The sequence below is a fragment of the Trichechus manatus genome, unplaced genomic scaffold (genome assembly GCF_000243295.1).
Source record: "Trichechus manatus latirostris isolate Lorelei unplaced genomic scaffold, TriManLat1.0 scaffold00094, whole genome shotgun sequence".
In the NCBI taxonomy this organism is placed as follows: Eukaryota; Metazoa; Chordata; class Mammalia; order Sirenia; family Trichechidae; genus Trichechus; species Trichechus manatus.
The window spans coordinates 8,230,498-8,253,578 of record NW_004444030.1 but is presented as its reverse complement, the minus strand read 5'-3'; the positions used below and the strand labels follow the sequence as shown (position 1 = coordinate 8,253,578).

Sequence of the window (23,081 nt, the reverse complement as noted above, 5' to 3'; positions counted from 1 at the left end):
ACAGGCTGCAAAGATCAACAAATCCCATGATTGGCAGGCAAGACAGCAGGTAAGCTCCTAGCTCAAATCCCAAGAACTGGAGGTCAGGCAAACAGGAGCCAGCTGCAGGATCCAGAGTGAGCAAAAGCCCAAGAGTCTTGCCAGAAAGTCCATTTATATATTCAACACAGGCCATACCCCCAAGAAAACTCCATTTCAGCTGACTGGCTACTCACAGCAGATCTCATCATGGAGGTAATCACATTATATCAAATCTCATCATGGAAGTGATCATATCATCATAGGACTGCCAAGCTACATTATAACTGCCAAACCACTGAGAATCATGGCTCAGCCAAGTTGACACATAACCTTAACGATCACAGCACCATTTCATTTTCCACAGTGGTTATACCATTTTACACTCCCATTAGCAGTGCATAAGACTTCCAATCTCCCCACAACTTCTCCAATATTCGTTATTTTCTGTTTTGTTTTGTTTTTAAATTTTATTAGTGCCAATAATATCAGGGTGAGATGGTATCTCACTGTAGTTGTTTTGTTTCGTTCTGTTTTAATGTGCTTTCAGTGAAAGTTTACAGCACAAACCAGTTTCTCATAGGCTATAAGCTTTATGGAAGCAGATCACCAGGTCTTTCTCCCAAGGTCTGAACCCACCAACGGCTCTGCCAGAGAAAAGACCTGGCAATCTGCTCCTGTAAAGATTACAGCCTAGGAAACCCTATGGAGCAGTTTTACTCTGTGTTATAGGATCAGTATGAGTCAAAATCAACTCAACGGCAAACATCTATCCTAAAGGTTGGCAGTTTGAACCTATCCAGCTGCACTACAGAAGATAAGGCCTGGCAATCTGCTTCCATAAACACTGTAGTCAAGAAAACCCTATGGAGCAGTTATAGCCTGTATCACATGGGGTCATGAGATGGAATCAACTGAACAGCAACAAGTTTATATATACCCACTACTGTTGAGTCAATTCTGACATATATATATATATATATATATTGGAGCCTTGGTAGTACAGTGGTTAAGTGTTTGGCTGCTAGCCAAAGATCGGCCAGCCACTCCTTGGAAACCCTATGGGGCAGTTCTACTCTGTCCTATAGGGTCACTATGAGTCAGAATTGACTCAACAATCACAGGTTTTATATATATATCCTTCCCAACCTGATATCACTTTAAACAGTTATTGGCAATTTAAACTGTGATGTGAATGAGTTTTTATGTCTTTTTTAGAGCAGACTTTGATAGTTAAAAGAAAAAAAAGGATCGCTGAACTCTTATTGGGCAGGAAGGGGCCACTAGTTGGGAAGGGAAGAAAAGCAAATAGATTTAGGAGGCTGAAGTCCCCAAAAACATGGAATGATGCTTGTTTTACAAACTGTTGAGATCAGTGCTATTTAAGAAAAATCATACTGGATTGCAAAGTTTGGTGAAGAAATTGAATGGCCATTTGCTCTTCTCATTATGGATTTCTGAAGCTTTCAACTTTGCTGTTACCTGCCTCTGCTTTTCACATCAACCATTTTGAGTATTAGAGGTCAAGGTTTTGATTTGAGCTATGAGCTTTAAAAGTTTGTGAACTTACCTGCTGATTCAGTGGATCCAGTTTTCAGGCTAATGACTCTATTCTTTTCTCTGATTCATAAGACACCCATAGATCTGCCCTTAGCCTCCAGTAGATTTAGAAAAGTTCACTTCTTGTCCATAATTTATTGAACCATTCTTGATAAAGCATCCCAGATGAGGTCAACCCTTAAAATACTGTGAAGTGGGAGAAGTTGGAGTTCCCAACCCACAAGCCCAACTCATCCTCTCCCCATAATGCCCCTCTCTAAACTTACACTGTTCCCTTATTTAAAAAACAATCAATAAACATGCAATTCTACGATAGGAATATCAATTCTTAAAGCTTTCAGCAATAGGAGTCTGATTCAGTAAATTGGAGTCATTCAAACAATGGGCTAGGAATGCAACTGTCAAAAAGAATGAATTAGATCTATAGGGGCTGATATGGAAGGATCTCCAAGACGTACTATTTAACATGTGGTGAAAGTCCAATTGTCCTGTGGGCCTGAAGGGCCAAGGTCTTTCCTACTTAGAGGGGAAGGTTCTGACCTGTTAATCCCAAGAATTGACAGTGGACCACTGATAAATCTTGTCAATTAGCATAAAGCTACAACTAAATGGTTAAACACACTGGGATGACAGAATTTTAAAATATTCCTGTGCCTTGTTCCAGAAAAAAGTAAAGCTATCCCCTCCACATTTGCACTGGTGCACAGCGAGCAAAAGAAACAAAGCCAGGCTCAGTTGGTGCATATTTATGACTGCCTTTGGGGATGGAAGGCAATTACCTTAAGATCCAAACCTGTAAGTTGAAGGTTTCTGAGCATCTGGTATTTTCTTTGTTTATTTTCTTCTTTTTATGCCTGAGTATTTAGTGAAGACCTTTGAAGATGCCAGGAGATCCCATTCATGCTAAAGACAAAAAAGGAAAGGAGATATTTTGCTTCCCAAGTATAAATTTCAAACAGGAAGTTGTGTACTCGTGAGTGGTGTGGCATCAAATAAGTAAGTCAACATTGAATATAAAAGTGAAACTCAAGAGGACAAGCTCTTTTAGTTCACGCTCCCATCTGGATTTATATATATATATATGACCCTTCTCTGCTGGAAGTTTTATGTTTACCTTAACAGAGTGTGGCAGAGACTACCACATTCTCCCCTTCAGCCACATATAGTCTCTGATTTTTGGCTGGGCAGGGCTGCGAGCAATAAAGACTACAATGTCTCAACCTCTCTTGCTACTGGGTGTAACCAATTGACTAAATTCTGGCCAAGGAAAAATTGGAGTAAACGGTAAGTATAATTTCCTTAGAGAGAAATGAGACTCCTCCTCCTTTCCTTCTTCCTATTGGCTGGAAAGTGAACATAATGGCTGGAGTATGAACAGCCATTTTGGACCACAAGATAGAAGTTTCATATTAAAGATGGAAGCTTCATATTAAAGATGGAGGAGCAATAAGTGTTGCTGGGTTCTCAATGATTATAGAACTGGCGCCTGGGTTCTCAATGATTGTAGAACTGCTATACCAGTTCAGGACTACCTATATTTGCCTGAGAGAGAAATAAACTTCAATTTAGTTTCAGCCACTGTTGGGTTGGACTTTCTGTCACTCGTGCTGCTGTTGTTAGTGGATGTAGAGTTGGCCTGGGACTCATGCCTACCTTAGGCACAATGGAATGAAACACTGCTCAGTCCTACATCATCCCCATGATGGGTTTCCGATCAGATCGTTGTGATCCATAGGGTTTTCATTGGCTGATTTTTGGAAGTAGATCGCCAGACCCTTCTTTCTAGTTCTGTCATTCATAGCCAAGCCTAAACCTTGTGCATATTTATGACTATCTTTTGATAGAAAATCTAGAGGTAGAAAATCTTCTGAGGTCTTCTGCTTTAAAAGAGTCCAGGTGCATATGTATGAATCTTATTTGTGTTCTGAAGTAGTTCAGCAGCCATTCTTACAGGACTGGGAATAAGGTTATCATGGACGCTTCCAGAGGTACGTCATGCTTCCGCCTCTTTTTATGCAGAAAAATATAATTCCTGGAGGTGTCCTAGAGGCCTTCCTCCCCAAGCCCACCCTTGGAATCACCTGCACAAGCAAAAAGCTTCCTGCCAGGAGGTTTCTGGTGGCATACAGAAACCTCAAGCCAAACACGGAGCTGGGAAGGAGGTTGGCACATAGGGAGGAAAGTCCCAAGAACGAGATTAAATTTCCCCCCAGCATAGTACTAGAGGATGCAGAGTCAAAGTTAAGTTAATTTGTGGATAATTAGAGAATTTGAGATTTCATGACCACTTGAGTTTGGAGACCGAGAGTGGTACCTGCTATACCAACAAAACTCATGTACTGATCACTTTTGGTGACTAAGTAGTATTGCTTCTTCCTGCCCCCACTCCTTTCCTCCAGGAGTACCTGGAATGCTATTCCTGCCCCAGATTCCTTCCCCTCAGCCCACCTTGGCTTTCAGCTGCAGCTGTGAGAGACAGCTGGCATGCAGGCTCCAGCAAACCACCTCAAGCACCCTCTGTGTCTCTCTACTTGTCTGTCAATTCTAAAGCCAGTTACTATGGAGTTGATTCCAACTCATGGCTATGCCACGTGCGTCAGAGTAGAATTGTATGTCATAGGGTTTTCCGTGGCTAATCTTCTGGAAGTAAATAGCCAGGCCTTCCTTCTAAGATGCCTCTGGGTGGATTTAAACCTCCATCCTTTTGGTTAGCAGCCAAGTGCATTAACCATTTGCACAACCCAAGGACTCTCTTGTCTGTCAAGGGAATTTTTTATCGAAATCCCAGGATCTAAGAGTACAGAAAGTCTGAAGTTACAGGGATTAAGGTTCCCAAGGCAACCCTCAACCAATGAGACTGGAAGTCAGCAAATCAATTCTCCAGCCTCCACTCCTTCAAAGAGACAAGTCTGTAGTGTCCTTGACAGGATTGAGCCCAGTTGCCCACAAGGGTAACCAACTCACTGTTGACTTTGCTCACTTCCCTGCCTCACTTTATTTGCTCCCTGGAAGAGCAAATAAACTAACTGCTCCCAAGTCCTTTTTTCCAGCTCGACTTTTGGGGAAACCCAAACTAAGACAAATAGCTAGATTATTACTGTTTACTCCATCTCACTCATTCTGTAGGATCCTAGAGCCAGCTCCTGAAACATAATTTGCACATTTCAGCTGGAAAAACTTAAATCTCTTAATGTCAGTCAATAGGCTAAACTATTTTGTCTGTTTCTAATCAGGAAGCTGGAGTCCCTGGGTGATGCAAATGGTTAACATGCCTAGCTGCTAAGTGAAAGGTTGGTGGTTTGAGTCCATCCAGAGGTGGCTTGAAGAAAAGCCTGGCAATCTACTTCTGAAAAACCAGCCATTGAAAACCCGATGGGGCACAGTTCTACTCTGACACACATGGGGTTGCCATGAGTCGGAATCGGCTCTGCAATAACTCTTGTTTTATCTGGTAACTGCAGCTACTTTCCTTTTGCCTTTAACCATTTCAAGAAACCACCATTTCTAGATTCCAAGACTCTTGCCTCTCCTCCCCAGCCTGGGCTCCCCGCAGCCCTCTGGCTGTAACCAGCAGATCCTGAGTGTTTCTGTCTTCTGCCCTGTCTGTGTAATAAGCCCCAGGAGGCTGGCACGCTAAGCATTTCAGTGCCCACTGGAGGGCTTGCAATTTCCTCTCTAATTAGGAAGGTGAAAGGGCCGTGCAGAGAAGGCTTTGCTCTCATCAGACACCGGCATTACACCCCCTGGTTTATCTTCTCCCCCTCCCCATCAGCCTGCTCAAGCCCACTGCCTCCCAGCCACACACAACTGCTCAGGTTAAGATGCGTCAAGATGGAAAGTTGCCAGTTGATTAAGATAAAAATAAAATAATCAAAATACGTAACATGTTCCTCCTTAGAACAGATGGCCGGGGAACCTGCCTCATAACATTGAACATCAAAAATGAATCAGAGGCTCATCTTCCTGCATAATTAAGAATTCGCTCACTGTCTGTGCTGCAGCCAGGCAGGATCTGGAGATGCTATCGGCAAGGGTTGAGAAACGACACAGAATCCCTTGATTCTGACGTGAGCCTCTCTTTAGCTTTCTCCTCAGTCTGTTGGTCGACACTGGTCTGCATCAGACCGGGTGGGCTTGAGCATGTTGGGGGAGGGGCTGGAGGGCTGGAAGGACAGTAAAAAAAGAACTGAAAGATATGTCAATCCACTCTTTCAGGAGGGTCTGAAGCTACTCTTTATCAGACTGTACCTGTTGACACCTCTCCCAAAGAAACAGTATTCAAGCCACCTCCTGTTTTTTACCTCATGGAGACATCCCAGTCCAGGCTCCCATCACTTCACTCCAGTTACAGCATCACTTCACTCCAGTGAAGCACACTGTATCGTGATTTATTTGTTTACTTGTCCGAGCTCCCATGAGCTCTTCGAAAGCAAGGATCATTTCATATGTGACTTGATATCACAGAGCCCAGCAAAGACCTAAATAAATGTTTGATAAATGAATGACTGAACAAAATAATCGAAATTATTCAAAGAGCCTCGCGATTGGTCTAGCTCCCTCCATTCTCTCTGGGCTCTGTTCCACGTGGCCACTAGGTTAAATCTTTCTAAAACATCACCTTCAATGAGATAGACCTATAGGTGCTGGTACGAAATTATCTTCGAGATATACGGTGAGGTTAAACAAGTACGATGGGGAACAACGTATGTATTATTAAAAAACAAAACCTGTTGCTGTCTAGTCGATTCTGACTTATGGCAACCCCATGTGTTTCAGAGTAGAACAGTCTTCCATAAGGTTATTAAGGCTGTGAACTTTCAGAAGCAGATCACCAGGCCTTTCTTCTGAGGTGCCTCTGGATGGGTTCAAACTGCCAACCTTTCGGTTAGTAGCTGAGCACTTAGACATTTATGCTTACAAAGGGAGGCAGGATATGCACATACATATAGTTTACATATTCCTAAAATATTTCCAAAAGATATACAAGAAAATGAAAAAATTGTTGTCTCTGGGGAGGGAGCTAAGAATGAGAAAAAACTTGCTTTTCATTATAAATCTCTCTGTAGTCTGAATTTTTACCTTGCACATGAGTTTTTACTTTATGAATTCAAAAGCTAGTTAATAATAATAGTTTTAAGAATCACTTGTTAAATTACTCTCTTGCTGTTACAGGTTGAATTGTGTCCCCCAAAAAGATATGTTGAAGTCCTGACTCCCAGTCCCTGTGAATGTGACCTTATTTGAAAAGAGGGTCTTTGCAGATGTAAATCAGTTGACATGAGGTCACACTGGAACAGGGTGGGCCCTACTCCAATATGACTGGTGTCCTTACAGAAGTGGAGAGACACAGAGACAGACAACATGCAGGGAGAGCAGCCATGTGAAGATGGGGGCAGAGATTGGAGTGAGGTTGCCACAAGCCAAGGAACGCCTGAGGCTACCATAAGCTGAAAGAGACTGTCATGTTGAATTGTGTCCCCCCAAAAATGTGTGTATCAATTTGGCTAGGCCATGATTTTCAGTGTTGTGTGGTTGCCCTCCATTTTGTGAGGATTAGGGTGGGATTGTAACACCACCCTAACCCCGGTCACATCCCTGATCCAATGTAAAGGGAGTTTCCCTAGGGTGTGGCCTGCATCACCTGTTATCTCTTGTAAGAGATAAAAGGAAAGGGAAGCAAGTGGAGAGTGGGGGACCTCATACTACCAAGAAAGAAGCACCGGGAGCAGAGTGCGTCCTTTGGACCTGAGGTTCCTGCGCTGAGATGCTCCCAGACCAAAGGAAGACTGATGCATCACAAGGACCTTTCTCCAGAGCCGACGGAGAGAGAAAGCCTTCCCCTGGAGCTGATGCCTTGAATTTGGACTTGTAGCCTACTGGACTGTGAGAGAATAAATTTCTCTTTGTTAAAACCATCCACTCGTGGTATTTCTGTTAGAGCAGCCCTAGATGACTAGGACAGAGACAAGGCAGGATTCTCCCCTGGAACCTTCAGAGAAAGCAAGGATGGCCCTGCTGACACCCTAAATTCAGACTTCTAGCCTCCAGAGTTGTGAGACAAATGTCTATTGTTTTAAGCCACCTGGTTTGCAGTACTTAGTTATGGCAGCCCTGGGGAATGAATACACCTGTTCCAAAATATTCATTGACTCCCAATTTCCTCCAAGTCAATTAATCTCATAAACCTCAACTTAACTTTCTAAACTTTCCCTAATTAAAACTCTCTGCAGACCTTCTAACCTCATAAACTAGTCTCTAGACTACAAGATCGTTTATGTTAGCCATCAGGACTGTTCACAGATATTCCAGTTCTCCTTCCAGAGACATGCTATGATGGTATTTCCCTGTCCCCCTGAAGTTAGGCGTGGCCACATACCATGCAGCTCTTCTAGATGGAAGCTTTAAGAGCCTGTGGTAGGCACTTTCTAAAATGGCTCCCATGAGCCCAGCCTCCTGGTAGCCACACCTTCATGTAATCTCCTCCGCTCCAGTGGGCTGGACAGAGTGCCCTGCCTCTAATAGGCAGAGTATGGCAAAAGTGATGGGATGTCACTTCTGAGATTAGGCAATAAATGACTGTGATTTCTGTCATGCTAGCATTCTCTCTCTGGTTCTTTTGCCTCTGCCCTCATCCAACAGCTCTCAAGGAGATGAAGAATGCCCACAACCAGATGAGGGAGCTTGGAAGTGGATCCTGTCCCTGTCGAACCTTCCGATGACTGTAGTCCCTGGTAGACACTTGGATTGCAGCCTATGGGAGACCTGAGAGGGAGGACTTGGTTAAGCCGTGCCCGAATTCCTGATGCACCGGAACTGTGACATAATAAATGCGTGCTAGTTTAAGCCGTGAAGTTTTGGAGCAATCTGTCATGCAGCAATAGATGACTATTCCTTTCCCCCGCTGTGATGACCCTGAAGGCACAGGTTGAGATGGACCTTGTTGTCCCTGAGTGACTATGACGAGGAAAGCCCCCCACCAACCCACACTGAATAAGCAGAATGAATGAGAAATTAACCATTATCTATATGGATTGTTTGTTACTGTAGCATAACTTAGTCTTTCTTGACTAACACATCATGTATGTGAAAGCACTGTGAAATTTACAAAGGATACTCCAAATATAAAGAATTGCTGTTATCATCTGAGCATTAATTGTTCATTCCTATATCCTGGCCTTTGGTTATGTCTACTGTGTAAATGGATCCCATCTCTCCTCTCCAGCTATTTACATCTACCATGCTTCAATCTGACCTCTCCCACAAACTCTAACAACTCTAGCCTATAATGATCTGTCAGCCTCCTCTGAGCACTAATCACTCCATATTTCTCTTTTATATCACTTATTACAACTGGAACTAATTATGGGTGTATATCTATTCGGTGTCTCTCATCAACCCTGTAAACTCTATGAGGACAGGGATCCCACTGGTTTTCTTCATCAATACATTCCCAGCACCTGGCACAGCACCTAATACAGACATTTAAATAAACATTTAAATAAATGAATGAATGAATTCATACACTCTTATCCTCCTCTCTACACTCATTATGACACAATCACAGAATATTTTGTTAGTTATATTCATATCTCACATGTTTATGGGTTGCATCCCAAGTAGATTCTGAGTCCCTTGAGGCATGAATTGCATCCTTCACCTCACAGTCCACAACAGTGCCTTCAAAATAGTATAGTGCCTAGATTGGTGCCTTGTTCATGGCTGGAACACAATAATTGCAAAATTAATAAAACACCATGTGCTCAACAAATTATTGATAGATAAATTAATATAAAACATGCACGAGTCAGAACCAACTCGACAGCAATGGATTTGGGTTTTACTTATCAATTTAATGGTATAAATAGAATTCTTAAGGAAACAGGAGAGCAAATGAGGTAGGAGTATGAATGGAGGGTAGTGAAAGAAGGCTTTCTACAGGAGGACAGCTTGGGTTCAAATTTGTAAGGGGGCAGAGAAAGGGAACTTGCATTTAATTGGCTGCTGTTCCAGGCAACAGGCTAGATGCTTTGTGCGTATTATTTTGTTTAATCTTAAAAAAAAAAAAAATCCTACTTGTTAGACTCTACTATCCCATTTTACAAATGCAAAAACTCGGGCTCAGAGAGGTTAAGTGACTTGCTGAGGGTTACACAGCTAACAAATAGCAGAATCAGCAACAAACCCAAATCTACAAATAGCAGAATCAGCAACAAACCCAGATCTGCCTCTCTCCAAAGCCTGTCTCCTTCCACAATGCCACAACATAAATTTGGATTTAAGCCTGGTTCTGCCATTTATTGGCTGTATGGCCTTTGGTAATTTACTTAACCTCTTTTACCTCAGTTTCCAAGTTGGGATTAATCATAGTGCCTATCCTACAGGGTTGTTTAAGTGTTAAAGTGCATAGAATAGTGCCTGGGCAATGGGAGGTGCTCAGTAAATGTTAGCCATTGTTATGATTTTTGAAAAATGGATTTAAGAAAAAAAGAGTCCATCTCTCGCCTAAAAAAGAATTTCTATTAATGTCCCTTCATTGGTATCTACCTTTATTTGGTATTCCTACAGACTGAACTTTAGGACTGGAAGAAATGGGGAGTTTCAGGGACAAAAAAAAAAGCCATGTGGGAGACCCAGGGGTAGATCTCACCTCATCTGTCCCCCCAACCACCCACCCACCTCTCCCCCACTCCTCAGCCTACAGCCCCGCAGCACTAACTTGAGGCGTGGCATGGGGGCAGCCTCTCATGAATCACTCTCTGACAATCAACCCACACTACTTCTAACAGACCCTCCAACAGGACTGGCTACATAATTTTCAAGCTCCAGCACAAAACGACAATGTAGGGCCCCTTATTCAAAAAGCATTCAGACTTCCAAGATACCAATAGTAGAGCATTAAACCAAGCATGAGGCCACAGGCCCACGCAGCTGGACCTGTTCTCAAACCTCTACCCAAAAAATCAGTTACCACTGAGTCGACTCCCACTCATAGAGACCCCGTGTGTGTCAGAGTAGAACTGGACTCCATTGGGTTTTCAATGGCTGATTTTTCAGAAGTAGATAGCCAGGCCCTTCTTCTGAGGCACTTCTGGGTGGACTTGAACTGCCAACCTTTTGGTTAGCAGCCAAGCACTTAACCGTTTGCAACACCCAGGGACTCCCAAACCTCTACAGAGGGGGCAGCCAAAATGGCCTGCAGAATCAGAGGAAAATGAGCCAAGCTATCTCCTGCCCTGGCTTTTCCATCCAGGCAAAAAACAGAATGTCCAAAACTCCTTCCTGCAAATTAACTCAGTATTTTGATTAAAAACCATGATAAACTTGTGGGCGCAAGTAGAAATTGATGTTTTAATACAACTCATTAGAGCACCTTTATTAACTCCAGAAATAGAAAGAGGACATAAAACAGAAAGATTAGTTTAAAATCAACACTGCACTGCTGAGGGCAGCCTCGATTCCAGGAACAGTAATTGCTGGGTAGTTTCATTACTGATTAAATAAGAAATCTCAAATACCATTAGACAATTGTGATTAAATGTATATCATTCTAATTGAACGTGTGGTTTATTGCCTTCCACTGAATCGGCAGGTCGCCTTCCTGTTTCGGATGTTTTGGAAAGGGCACATCTGTGCAGTAGCGGTACTTGGAATCATTATTTCTGAGACAGTCCTGAAACCTTCGGAGTTGTATCCTAAAATATGGCCACTTTTGCAGTCATGAAGGAGAATACCATACAGTAGGGAACCTGAGACAATGAAAATAAATCCCACTTAATGTCACGGCTGGGCACTTTTGCCTCTCATCTCATTACCCAGCTCAGGGTTTTCTGATGCCAGAGTTACTCGCCATCTCTTGCCTTTGGAGTCATTTGAGGACTAGGAGGAGTTGGGCATCTTGGCTCTGAGCAGAAGCTCGAGTCCTTGAAACTGGATCCGGCTGGGTTCATAGGGAAATGAGAAACCTTTGGTCTAATCTCTCCCTCACTTCTGCTAAGGAGCCTGGGCAAAAGTCCTCGAAGGTCCATTCTTTCTTTCTTATTTCCTGAGGACAAAATAAATTTTGTCACTCTTTTGACTGGTTTGTGCTACCCGTTCATCCCGTGGGGCATAAACCTTGCTGTTTATTTTGCTTGGACTGAGAGCTGGGATGAAATAGGACAAGCATCTTGCCTGGGCTTACAGGCTACAGAGCCCCTCACAGCACATCTTCAGGCCAAGAAAACAGGACAGCCCCAGTCCCAGGCCCACCCTGGGGGAACTGTGCAAGAGGTTAAGTCCTTCTTAGCAGCCTTTTATTATTATTATTGCTATTGTTGTGAAAATATAGATAACACAGCATCTGTCAATTTAACATTTTTGAGTGTACAGTTCAGTGAAGCCAATTACATTAATCATGCTGTGCAACCATCACCAATATTCGTTGGCAAATTTTCCATCACCACAAACAGAAATTCACTATTTTCTTAAACAGTGATTTCTCCCTCTCCCCTCCCTCCCCTCCCTGGTAACCACTATTAAACTCTGATTTCTATACCAGTTGTCGCGGAGTCAATTCCGAGTCATAGCAATCCCACGTGCTGCAGAATAGAATTGCTGCTTAGGGTTTTCAAGGAGGTGACCTTTTGGAAGCAGATTACCAGACCTTTCTTCTGAGGTGCCTCTGGATGGGTTTGAACAGCCAAGCTTTCGGTTAGCAGTTGAGCGCTTAACCGTTTGCACCGCCCAGGGTCTCCTTGATCTGTATACATTTGCTAATTCTAGATATTTCCTACTTTTAGGAGCCTTTTGTTACACAGACACACACACACACAGTTACAGTCACCATGATCTAGCTAATTCCTGATCTGATCACATCACTACTATGCTTCAGGTGAAAGCTGAATTTTCCCTACTAGCTGGGCCTTCCAGGCCCCGCACCACCTTGCCAAAACCTCCCTCTCCCACCTTATCTCCCAGTGACACCCCACATCACCGGGCACAGACTCTCAATAGACCCCAACACAAGGATGCCTCTTGTTTCTGCTCACGCTGTCTGCTCTGCTAGGATCCTCTTGTTACAGTTACTGGGAAATTACTTGATATCCACGCTTCTCCAGAGTCCCTGGAAAGGAATGAGTTTCCCCCTCGTGAGAGTTAGGCCTGTCTTACTAAGGTCTAGACTCTCCTTACCACCAGGGGGCAGTCAACAGGGTTTGTACTTGAGTGCAAATGAGGAGAAAGGAAATCTGCTCAAACGCAGGAGTGGTGCCTGGCTTATAACAGGTATTAATAAATGATTGCAGGATGAATGAATAAATGGGTGAATGAATGATGCAGGTTTTAGGTCAGAGTGTGAGAGAAGGCAGTACTATGACAAGACTGTGGAAGAGAGGGTGGTGCAAATGGTTAATGCACTCAGCTGCTAATCCAAAGTCTGGAGGTTTAAGTCCATCCACAGACTCCTTGGAAGAAAGTCCTGGTGACCTACTTCGAAAAATCAGCCATTGAAAACACTATGGACACATGAGTCACTATGAGTCAGGGTCAGCTCCATGACAACTGGTTTTGGGCTCAAATTCAGCCTGTTGGTGAGGGCTGAGATTTTGCAGGCTGATGGCTGTGGGGTGTCAGGGAAAATATAGGCACCAAGCCACCCAGCTAGGCGTGGTGGGAGTGATGCCACCAGCAAAGCTGCCCATCATCTGGGAGCCAGGCTGGCCTGGACAGGAAGCTGGGTCAGAAAAGCTAGTTCAGGAGGCACCATAATGCTAGACAGAAGGTGGAAGACTAGCTGTATTATTACTGCATTATAATTATGTACCTAAAAACCTGTCTCTCTCACTAGACCAGGAGCTCCTTGAGGACAAGAACTGTGTCTAATTTACTTTTGTAGCCAGTATTTAGCACAACCCCTTGCCTAGCTTATAACAGGTATTAATAAATGATTGCAGGATGAATGAATAAATGAGTGAATGAATGGTGCAGATTTTAGGTCAGAGTGTTAGAGAAGGCAGTACTATGACAAGCCTGTGGAACAGAGGGTCTGAGGGCTATGGGTAGCGTCAGCTTTAAGACTGCGTGGTGGAGCAAACAAGTTTGCAGTAGGCTACGTGTTCGGCTGCTAAGAAAAAGGTTGGAGGTTTGAGTCTACTCAGAGGTGCCTCAGAAGAAAGGTTTGGTGATCTACTTCTGAAAAATCAGCCACTGAAAACCCTATGGAGCACAGTTCTACTCTGCCACACAGAGTTGGAGTCGACTCGACAGAAACTACTTTGGGCTTTTGGTTTTAGTAGAGCTGGTCTCCAGGGGTGCTGGGGCTTCACCGGGAGAATTAGAGGCCCCAGGGTATCAGGATGAAGATGGTAGAATACTGGAAAGGGATAGAGGCAGGAATAGCTGCTAACTCTTTCCCTTTCCTTCCTTTTCCCCCCTTCTCCCCCTTTATCCACTGGTCCCCTCTTCTCCCCTACTATACTCAGGAAGAGCAAGCTATAACAAGGCTGGCGAAGGGACAGCGCCCTCAGTCACTCCAGGGGAGCTATTTTGCAGGTAGGACACAGACAGACAAGGATATACTAAAATAAACAGTCGTGCTGCTGTGTGCAGCCAGCCCTCCCAGCCAGCATTTCTGTTGGGCAGGGAAAGCATCAGCACTTCTGTGCAACCCAGGATAAGTGATAAGGGAAGTACAATTCCCAGGCTGACAGCCTGCCTGCTAGATGTTCGAATAACAAGCCTTTCTTCTCTAAATTATCAGTTCTTCTTCCGTACAAAACAAAAATCAATAACAACTCTCTTCAGATTTACAACTTTCCTAATTTGGAAGTTCTACTTTTAAGCCTACTTTAAATACTCTGTTCTGAGTGGTGCAAACAGTTAATGCACTCAGCTGCTAACTGAAAGGTCGGCATTCAAGACTACCCAGAAGCACCCTGGAAGAAAGTCCCGGCAATCTGCTTCCAAAAGATCAGCCATTGAAAACCCTATGGAGCACAGTTTTACTCTGACACACGTGGGGTCGCCATGAGTTGAAATTGACTCGATAGCAACTAACCCCTTGCTGTTGCCATCAAGTCAATTCTGACTCATAGTGACCCTACAGGACAGAGTAGAACTGCCCCATGGGGTTTCCGAGGAGTGGCTGGTGGATTCCAACTGCCTACCTTTTGGTTAGCAGCTGAGGTCTTAACCACTGTGTCTATTAAGCGACTAGTAACTCGGGCCTCAGGTCTAGAGCACGGAACCCGTCCAAATAGTCTATCCACAGTCAGGAGAGGGTCTGTCAGTACCCAGAGCTACAGCCACCTCTGAGAAGAGTTTCTCTGCATTAGAATTTGTAGTCAAAGTCCCCAGCCAGCTCTGGTTTCAGAATCTCATTTCATGACAGCTGTGTACTTCACAGGCTGGTAGGCGTGACAAATTGTCTTATCTTTGTCTAACCTTCGTTGAACCCATGCTTGCTTTGGGGCTTAACTTTAATATATGACACCAGTTTAATAGCATAGTGGTCTAGTTCTTTTAGAATGTCAGATGGTCAAATGCTGAGTCATGCACCAAGAAAAGGCTGATCCTGAGTAGAAATTAGAATCGCTGGGGCACTCAGAGTAACACCACGTATCTTCGATCTAAATAGAGGGAGACAGAACTTAAGTTCAGATCAAATTTAGAAGGTAGTTCTAAGCTCCGAAGGAACTGTTTCCTCTGAAAGACAAGAATGAGTCAGACAGAATGCTCGAGCATCCGTTGAAATATTGTCGCTCCTAAAGGTAAACACAGTTGTGTAGGTGTGACATTCAACACTTTATGTACCAACAATTGAGTAAGCTGTACTAAAGGAGACCACAACTATGAAGAGAATCAAGAAAATAGAGGCGTAAGAAGCAGTACAATCCTGCCTACATGCCTAGAAGTTTCTTTTATCTTTGCTTTATAAATGTATATTCTTTACATTTAAAAATGAATCAAACCCCTCGGTAATAATTGTTTCAGTCTAGAATCATTAATGAATCTTAAAATCAGTGGGCAAAAGTATGATGAGAAACAGGATTTCTACAAAGTCTCAAAGTATCTCCCCCCACAAATACTTACTAATTACAAAAGGGAAAATTGGAACTTTAGGGTGGAGAAACTTCACAGTCACTACCTTAAACAAGAGATCAAAGTTAGCATCGTAAGTAGCAGGACAAATAGAAATCATATGCTTCCTGATAGGATGCTTTGAGAAGGACGCAGCTTCTGTGGTATTCTTGCCAAAAATGGATAACCTGGGTTTAAATCACAAGGAAACATTACTCAAACCCAAATTAAGGACCTTCTACAAAATGACTGGCTTATACTCTTCAAGGGAGTAAGTGATTAAGCGCTCCACTGCTAGCCAAAACGTTGGCAGTTTGAACCCACCCACCTGGAAGACAGGCCTGGCGATCTGCTTCCAAAACGTCACAGCCTTGAAAACCCCATGGAGCAGTTCTATTCTGCACACATGGGGTTGTCATGAGTAGGAATCATCAACTCAACGGCAACTAACAACAATACTCTTCAAAAGTGTCGAGGTCATGAGAGACAAAGAAAGACTGAGGAACTATTTCAGATAAAAAGAAAACTAAGGAGATATGATAAGCAAACGCAATAGGTGATCCTGGATTGGACTTGGGCCTGAAAAAGGGCATCAGTGGAAAACTTGACAAAGTTTGAATAAGTCTATAGAATTGATAATAGTATAATATGCAACCATGTTCATTTCCTGATTTTGATCATTGTGCTCTAGGCTCTTTAAGATGTTAACATTTGGGGGAACTAGGTGAGGGGTGTATAGAAATTCTTTGTATTATTTTTACAACTTTTTTCTAAGTCTAAAATTAATTCCAAACGCAAAAGTAAAAAATAAATAAAAATTTAAGTGAATTAAATGATTTCAACTTAGCAATGGTAAGCAATTATAAGACCAACTCCACAGTCTCAGAGAAAAAGCGTTTTGGTAACTGTTGAAAACGCAATAGAACTATTCAAAAATATATGAAACCAGCTATATCAAAAACAAAGCATACGTCACGGCTTTCTTTTTCTTTCTTTGTAATTGTATAAAATTTACAGATTTTTCTTCAAGATAGACAGGACCAGCTTTGGAGCTAGAAGAGCTGGTGTGAAGCAGGGCGGGTGCCTCTCTGTTTTCCCACTTTGAAGGCAGGAGGCTTTGGCTGAGTTTCTCTTAGCTCAGTCTCCTCATGCATTAAATGGGTTCATCTTAGTGCCTTGCTAAGATGTATGAGAGGGCAGCACAAACTGAACACCACTATTCAACTTCATAGCAGGGCACAGCAGTCCCATCATGGCCCTGGGAAGAAGTCTGGGTCATTTTGCAGCAGCTTGCTTGGCTGGAGGGGACAGTAGACTAAATAACTGGTCTCACTCTGTGTTATGGATTGAATTGTGTCCCCCAAAATCATGTGTTGTAAATCCTAACCCCTATCCGTATTGGTAGATGTAATCCCATTTAGGAATAGGGTTTTCTTTGTTATGTCAATGAAGTCATATCAGTGTAGGGCGTGTTTTAAGTCAGTAGACTTTGAGACATAAAAAGAGCAGATTAGGCACAGAATTGAGGAAGCAAAAACGGAGGGGATGATACACGCCACATGAAGATTGCCAAGGGACTCAGGAATAGAAGCTGAAAAGAGACAAGGTCCTTCCGCCCAGGCAGACAGACAGAGCCGGCACCCTGAATTCCTAAACTATGAAAGAATAAATTTCTGTTCGTTCAAGTCACCCACTTGTGGTATTTCTGTTATAGCAGCATTAAGAAACTAAGACACCCTGGGACAGCCATATGTGAAGTCTCAGGCCTCATCTCTCAGTTGTCACCAACTCTCCCTTGAGGATTTCCTCACTCCGTTGGGCAGCCCCTGGGATTCCAGAGGGTCCTCTGCAAGAGACAGGACAAACCCTACATTCACCACAATGGCTGTGTTGTTTGCGTCTTTGAGCTGCAAGCTCCCTGCAGCCCCCCAATCCACTTCCAGTTTCTCATGAACATATTCTCAGCTCTAAGACTGCTGCTTGATTAGGGGCATGCTTTACATTCTGTACCACCAACCTGGTGCCGCATGTGGCAAAGGCAGAGCCTGCTGACGGGCGCCTGGGACCGGCAGGAGATGATGAGACCGCTGGGCCTGGGTCCCCCAGAGCTCTTCTGCTTGGAGATTGCAGTGGAAGCCTGCTGGCTGCCCTCCTTCCACCCCAGGCCTCAGACGAGGGAAATTTCATTCATTCCCCACCCACTGTACTCACATCTGCTGCAGGCAGTTCATTCTCAACCCCATAGGGCACAGGAAAATTGCTTTTCACTCTCGTGGAGGGTGCAGAAGTCTACAGTTCCTGCAGCCCCCACATTCCCGGGCTCTCAAGGCAGGGGCCAGACAGACAGTATTTGTTCGTGTCTGCCATCCAAGTCACTTTCTAGTCTGGTGGTTCTCTGTCTCACCCCCCTGCTCCTGCACCAGCCTGTCCTCCCAGGGCAAATGGAGAGCAGCCAGACTGCTTCTGGCCTTCTGGGTGCTGCTGTCTCTAAACAGCTAAGTCAACAAGCATTCATGGAGCCCCTCCTATCTATCAAACCAGCCACTCTGGCAAAGGCGACCCACAAAAGGCTTTCGAAGTCAGAGAGATCTGGGTGCAAATCCTGACCCTAGAGCATGTTAACTGTGCATCCTTGGGTGAGTCATTACCCTTTCTCTTTTCAATTACCTCACCTGTACAATGGATAAAATAGTATCTACCTTGCAGGGTGGTTCTGAGGCTCAAATGAGATGATGTCTATTAATCACCTGGTGCAAGGTATGGGGAAACCCTAGTAGCGTAGTTGTTAAGAGCTATGGCTGCTAACCAAAAGGTTGGCAGTTCAAATCCACCAGGCACTCCTTGGAAACTCTATGGAGCAGTTCTACTCTGTCCTATAAGGTCGCTATGAGTCGGAATCGACCTGACGGCAACGGTTTGGTTTTGCAGGGCATGACACATGCTGAACATTCAATAAAGGTTTAGTTCCCAGCCTCTTAAATAATATTGTTGTTAGTTGCAGTTGAGTTGACTCCAACTCATGGCGACCCCATGTACAATAGAAGGAAACATTGCCTGGTCCTGTGCCATCTTCATGATCACTGGTCTGCTGAAGTCCACTGTTGTGGCCACTGTGTATTCTGAGTGCCTCCCAGCCTGGAGGGCTCATCTTCCAGCACTATATCAGACAATATTCTGTTGTGAATACTGGCTGATTCAGTTTTCATTGGCTGATTTTCGGAAATAAATTTCTAGGCCTTTCTTCCTAGTCTGTCTTATCCTGGAAGCTCCACTGAAGTCTGTCCACCATGGGTGACCCTACCGGTACTTGAAAAACTGGTGGCATCATAGCAACACGCAAGCCACCACAGTATGACAAACTGACAACAGGTAGTGGCCTTAATGATATAATTATTGTTTATGGAGCAGACCAGTCCCTGATGTGGGCACCTTAACTACATTATCTTATATAATCCCACAGCAAATCTATGGGATAGGGATCTTTATCCTCTAATATGTGAGGAGACTAAGGCTCAGAGAGGTCAAGTAACTTGCTCAAGGTCATACAGCCAGTAAGTGGCAGAGTCAAGACTCAAACCTACCTGGCCCCAGTAGAAGGTTTTGGGGTCTTCACAGCACGGCCTCCCCTCTGCTTTATCACTCCTCAAGAATGGACTGACATCACCAGATGTGGCAACTGGGAGGCACCAGATCCTAGAACCAAAAACAGATGCTGGAAGGATACCCACGCCGCGATTCACAGCAGCAGACCCAGAGGTAGAGGGAAGGGGCACCACAGCTCAAAGTACAATCACACAAGCAGCCTGAGTCTCACACCAGAGAGACAGAGGGCCACCTGGCCAACTGACCATACTTGGGGAAACTGGGTCAAGTGACACTAAGAGCCCTACAGGTGGTTGGTATTAAGGAAGTATGTTGGTCAGATTACCTTCCAGGATCAACAGCAGTATCTGGGAGCTTGTTAGAAATGCAGAATCTCAGGCCCTACGAGACCTACTGCATCAGAATCTGATTTTTAACAAGATCCACAGGGATTTCTTATGCATATTAAAGTCTGGGAAACACTGGCTCAGAAGGCAGCTCAGAAGGTGGCCAGCCACTAAATTGGCTGGATGTTGAATCACCTGGGGGACTTTTTATAATCCCAGTGTCCAGGCCACACCCCAGATCACTTAAATCAGAATCTGTGGGAGTGGGATACAGGCATCAGTGATTTTTAAACACCCCAGGTGGGCATTAGCATATGGTTGTTAAGAGGAAGAAGTCTGGAAATCAGACCCACCTTCAAATTTACGGACCATGTTGCCTGGGGCATGTTACCTTGCATGTCTGAGCTCCAGGGTTCTCATCTGGATAGCAGTGATAATAGCAATATCCTCCCCACGGGGTTGTCTGTGAAGTTCTGTGACCCAGGAACCAAGAATGCTGTAAAGTGCTATTATGGTGGTACCTACCCTTTTTGCTTTTCATGCCACATTTCCTCTGCAGCTTCAAAACAAAAGGAAGTGAGGCTTCATTTCTTTTGGTTTTGTCATTTAATTTAACGCCAGTTCACCCCCCACAAAGTTTCTAGAAGACATGGAAGGGGAAAAAATAGTCAATTGGATTTGCCTCACTTAGTACTTATTGAGTCTCCTGCCTACCCTGTCCCTTCTCGTCTCCCTCATAACACTCCTTGGTATATGAAGCATTGAAGGAAGAGGAGAAAGAGCAATCAGGTCTGACCTCACAGGCCCGACAGCCCTACAAACTGGTCAGGATTCTTAGCTACAAAGTCTCGTCCAGGCTATGCAGAATTACTCATCACGTGGGCTAGGCAAGACCTCTAGTTCGGTCTCAACATGGAGTCTCTTTTTTCTGCTAGATTAGGATGGGGTCCACTGCAAAGTGAAACAGGAGGGTCTTCTGGAAAGAAGAGGGACATGTAGAAGACCTGTGTTCAACCTTGATCCTTCAAGGGGTGAGGATCCGGTCAGAATTTTATGTTTAATCCCAGTTCTCCCTCTAATTTACTTTATGACATGAGATGAATTGTTTAACCACTCTTTCTGAGTTCTTAATTCTCCTCCTGATGTGATGTTACAAATCTCTGTTAACCATTGGAATGTGGCTGGAAATTTATGAATGGTCTATATAACATTAAGTAATAAGAATACCTTATATTTATAGATATTTGATCCTATTTAAAGTACTTTATAGGTGGTAAGGAGTCCCTGAGTGATGATAGCAGTTAACACACTCAATTGCTAACTGAAAGGATAGAGGTTCAACTCTACCCAGAGACAACTCAGAAGAAAGGCTTAATGATCTACTTCTGAAAAATCAGCCAAAAAACTCTATACAGCACAGTTTTACTCTAGCACATGAGTCAGAATCAACTCAGTGGCAACTGGTTTTTTTATAGATGGTAAACAAAGAAAGTATTATCGTCCCCATTTTACAAATTTTAAAACTGAGATTTAAATTTACAAAATTGCCCAAAGTCTAAAATTTTATGTGAAAGGCAGTGTCAAGGAAATCCAGGGCTTCTGACTTCTAGGCCAGTGCTCTTCCCACACTGCCAACTTCAGGGTTCCACTGAATATATCCATGAAAAACACATTTTCCACACTTCTACCCCCATAGAAAAAAGTGATGGTGGCAGGCATACCACTTCCAGCTGTGGTTGGTCCTACTTTAGAATTGAAGGAAGAGTTCAGTTTTCCAAATAAAGTCACCACTAGAAACAAAGTTTGCAAAATTAGATTTCATATTAAGGAGTCTTTCTCATTAGAGGGGAGTGGGAACAATGCCAAGGAGAATGTAATGAAGACAGCTGAAGAGGCAGATGAGCAGACTTATAAATTACTCAACAGTTCATCACAAGAGCCCCCCAAGACCCTGAGGCACAATGGGAAGACTGGTGCTCCATTCCATTCAAGTAACTCCATGATCTGAGAGGAGGATCATGGCCTGGATTTCATCTCCCCTCAAGACAGAACCTAATGGGCTTTATTCCCAAAGTCGAGAGTGGTAGGTACCTTTTAGGACTCTGCCCAGCTCACAATGAGCCTCTTTCTCTGAGAACTGCCCCTACCCCTTAGGTGGAGCCAGCAGTCATGCGTGTACCATCACATACACATGAACACACAGCCACAGTTGACTGGGCCTGGGTGGTCACTTGAACCAAGCCAGGACCATCTAATTCTCTCTCTCCCTGGAGTATGGAATTAGGAATAGAGACAGCCAGTCAGTCTGAGCTGGGTTACTTGAATGGAAAACTCAGGAGCTATGAGACATCCATTTTACACTATGCATGTGGAGAAGCAGAGACAGTCACATGTACATCCTGAACAGGACTTTGTTTACAACTAGTGTTTCCTTCAGAGCGAAGCAGAGGCAGAGATGGAATGAGGGGTCAAAGTTCTTAATAGGTTCAGAAATACTACTCCCAACTCTTTAATAAGTAAACTGAATTCCTAGACCTAATTTTTAAAAGTAAAATAAAATCAGGTCCACTTAGAGTTTAAAATGGCATATGGCTAGAATCTGCTGATGAAATGTCTCCAAACATCTCCTTAAATTACTCATGACACAGAAAGAAGATAAAAATTCACAACAACATGAAAAATGAAGACCGACTGACAACTGTTTCCAGAATCCAGAAGGAATTTCAAGTAACTCAGTAAGGCTAATGCAGCAGAGATACACTGAGACAAACACCCCATGGCCTACCCATGCTTCACCTTATAGAACAGAGTAGCCCATCCACCTGAAAGATGATGACTTTTCCTTTCTCTCCCACTTTCTACCCCCAGCTCAGAAGCCATAGCCAAATCAAATGAACACCCAACTCTCTACTTTGGGTACTACTGTTCAGATGGTCCAGAGAACTGTTCTTTCTCCCCCACCCTATCTAAATCCATTCGTAGAATGTGATTACTGGGAACCACAAAGCAGAAAGTGGGAGAGAACTAGAAATCCAAAAGATAAACAATGAGATTTCAGAAATGGACAGTGTCATAGAAGGGCTGAGGAGCAGGTTTGAAACAATGGAAGACAGGACTAGTGAAACTGAAGACAAACACTTGGCTACAACTTTGAGGAAAAATCAGAAAAAAGAACGAAGAAAAATGAAGAAACCCTGAGAATTATGTGGGATATAATCAAAAGCAAAAATTTGCAAGTGATCGGAGTTCCAGAACAGGGAGAGAAAACAGAAAACGCAGAGAGAATTATTGAAGAATTGCTGACAGAAAACTTCCCTAATATCATGAAAGATGAAAAGCTGACCATCTAAGAAGCTCAACGAACCCCATATAGGATAGACCCCAAAAGAAAATCACCAAGGCATATCATAATCACACTCGCTAAAACCAAAGACAGACAAAGAATTCTGAGAGCAGCTCAAGAAAAACAAAAAGTCACATACAGAGGGGAAACAATAAGACTAAGTTCTGATTACTCAG

The 23,081-nt window shown here is 43.6% G+C and overlaps 1 long non-coding RNA gene across 2 annotated transcripts; it reads right to left on the bottom strand.

The window, feature by feature from the left end:
- Window positions 1-2,415: 2,415 nt before the first annotated feature.
- On the bottom strand, window positions 2,416-20,198 carry LOC111821654 (uncharacterized). Of its 2 annotated transcripts, XR_002824998.1 has the most exons (5): window positions 20,088-20,198; window positions 19,215-19,326; window positions 17,328-17,479; window positions 9,173-9,297; window positions 2,416-2,481 (listed from the first exon to the last, which is right to left on the bottom strand). It is a non-coding gene; the product is annotated as an uncharacterized LOC111821654 (long non-coding RNA). The 2 variants fall into 2 exon arrangements; XR_002824999.1 differs by lacking the exon at window positions 17,328-17,479.
- Window positions 20,199-23,081: the final 2,883 nt, after the last annotated feature.